At 51.9% G+C, this 2,666-nt stretch overlaps 1 protein-coding gene across 1 annotated transcript in view; it reads right to left on the bottom strand.

Annotated features, from left to right (window-relative positions):
• The window catches only part of LOC129713601 (SH2 domain-containing adapter protein F-like), a 71,793-nt gene that overhangs the window by 67,989 nt on the left and 1,138 nt on the right, over window positions 1-2,666 (bottom strand). The gene's annotated exons all lie outside the window — the stretch shown is intronic.

Genomic DNA, 2,666 nt, shown 5'->3' with positions numbered 1-2,666 from the left:
CCCTACCAGACATCTCGGCCCTTCCCGCTCCCCTACCACACCCCACTGCTTTAGTGAGCGTGATTAAAGCCGGCACCTGGATGAAACCCACGGAGTCCGGGGAGAACGTGTAAAGGTCAGAGTCGACCGGGCCCCGGCTGTCGTGGGTGCAAGCAGCTCCACTTTCGGTTAGGTTAAAGACGCGCGAACCATTCAGCGCCCCAGATTTAGTGACTCGTATCACACACACACTGACCCCCCCTACACACATACCCCCAGGACACACACACACACTTCACCCCCACACAGGGCCATTACCCCAACAACACACATGTACCCCCCACACCACACACCACCTGAGCCCGCCCACACCCACTTCACCCCCCCCAGAACCCACACTCAAACTTACAGCGCCCGTAGTCGGGGTCGACTGAACCCCACACACTTCTTACCCCAACAATCTCTGTACCTACCCCCTCCAGCGTACGACACACACAGCCTGACCCTCCCCACACCTTACCCCCCCCCACAACACACGACACACTGACCCCCATCGGTTTCACCTGACCCCCACCACACTTCCCTACCCCATAACACACACACACTGACCTCCCCCAAGCGCACGGAATACCCTTGGGTGGGGCACAAACACACAACCCACACTGACCCCCCCCACTACCGTGACCCCCACAGCACACTGACATTTGCCAGCACACGACACACACCTGACCCCCACACACACTGAACCCCTCAACACACCCCAAGACACACACACCACTACTTCTCCCCACACACACGACCCACACACACTGACCCCACCACCACTGACTCCCCACACACACTACCCCCGCAGCTGCCTCTGACCCTCGCCCACATCCACTTACCCACAAGGTCCACATCTAACTCCCGTCTTAAATATAGCCAATGAACTGCCTCAACTACCCTCTGTGGCATAGAGTTCCAGAGATTCACCACTCTCTGTGTGAAAAATTCGTTTTTCTGCATCTCGACATTAAGACTCCTTCCCCCTTATCCTTAACTGATGACCCCAGTGTCCTGTGACTTCCCCAACATCTGAGCAATCTTCCTGCATCTACCGCTCCAAACCACCATTAAACGTTAATTTGTAAGGTCTATTAGATCCCTTCTCTTCTAATCCTCCTAATCTAGAGAGTATAACCAAGTCTATCCATCTTTCTCATAAGACCGTCCTTAGCCCCCAGGAATCAGTCTGGGAACCGTCTCTGCACTCGCCGCTATCCAATAAGTCCTTGTGTCCTTCCTCAATTTGGAGACCAAAACTGTAACGCTATCTCAGGTGTGGTCTCACCAAGACCTGTACACCTGCAGTATAACCTCCCGCTCCTATACTCAAATCCTGTCGCTATGAAAGGATTCATAGCAAACAAGCCTGTGCAGGATAGAATTAATGTCGGTGTGGACGTTGTGGTCTAAGGCGCGTTTCACGCGCGCTGTATCAGATCCTCAACGAACACTGTAATCAGTCTTTCCTTCTGAGTTCGGAAGGGGAGACTGAAGGAGATACACTGCTGACAGGGCTAGGCTTTGATTGCCTATTGACGTATTCCGACTGTTCAATAGCAAATCACGACAAGTCCTGGAGATTGATCTGCTGAATGCTCGCAACCATCTGAGGGAGTTCAGTGGGAGTGATCACGGAACAGAGGTGAGTTAAAATGAAATTGGCAGCAGATGGGAGATTTACAGGCAGTTGCATTTCGTCGCACCACAATGCTATTCGAAGCCAAAAATTATTGGAATACAAATCTGAAGAAGGGTCTCGACCCGAAATCGTCGCCTATTTCCTTGCTCCATAGATTGTTGCCTCACCTGCAGAATCCATGGAGCGAAGGGAAATAGGTACGTTCGGCGTCCAACCCAAACCCTTCGGGTTTCGACCCGGAAACGTTGCCTATTTCCTTCAGTTTCGTCCCAGAAACGTTACCTATTTCTTCGCTCCATAGATGCTGCCTCACCCGCTGAGTTTCTCCAGCATTTTTGTCTCCCTTGTATACAAATTAGAGATTTTTTTGTTTATTTTTAGTCAAGTTTTTTAGAGATACCCGGCGGACACAGGGCATTTGGGACACCAGCGATCCCCACACACTAACACGACCCTACACCCACTAGGAACTATTTTACATTTGCACCAGGCCAATTAACCCTGAAACCCGCACGTCTTTGGAGTGTGGGAGGAAACCGAAGGTCTCGGAGAAAACCCACGCAGGTCACGGGGAGAACGTGCAAACTCCGTACAGACAGCACCCGTAGTCGGGATCGAACCCGGGTCTCTGGTGCTGTGAGGCGGCAACTCTACCGCTGCGCCACGTGGTGTGGTGTAGTTGTGTGTTTTGATTGGTGTGTGTATTGTTTTGTGTGATTGCTTGTGTGGCGTGTGGTTGTGTGTGTGTGTGTTAGAGTGTGTGTGGTGAGTTGTGTGTGTGGTGCGTGTGAGTGTGTGGTGGATTGGTTGAGTGTGTGAGTGTGTGTGTCGGGTGTGGTGTGTGTGGTGTAGTTATGGTGTGTGTGTGTGGTGGTGAGTGTGTGTGTGTGTGTGTGTGTGTGTGTGTGTGTTTGTTGTGTGTGTTGTGTGTTGTGTGAGTGTGCTTGTGTGTGTGGTGTGTGTGTGTGTGTGGGTGTGTGTGAATGTGTGTGTGTGTGAGTGT

Source organism: Leucoraja erinacea, chromosome 36, assembly GCF_028641065.1.
Source record: "Leucoraja erinacea ecotype New England chromosome 36, Leri_hhj_1, whole genome shotgun sequence".
Taxonomy (NCBI): domain Eukaryota; kingdom Metazoa; phylum Chordata; class Chondrichthyes; order Rajiformes; family Rajidae; genus Leucoraja; species Leucoraja erinaceus.
This window is presented reverse-complemented; position numbering and strand designations above follow the sequence as displayed.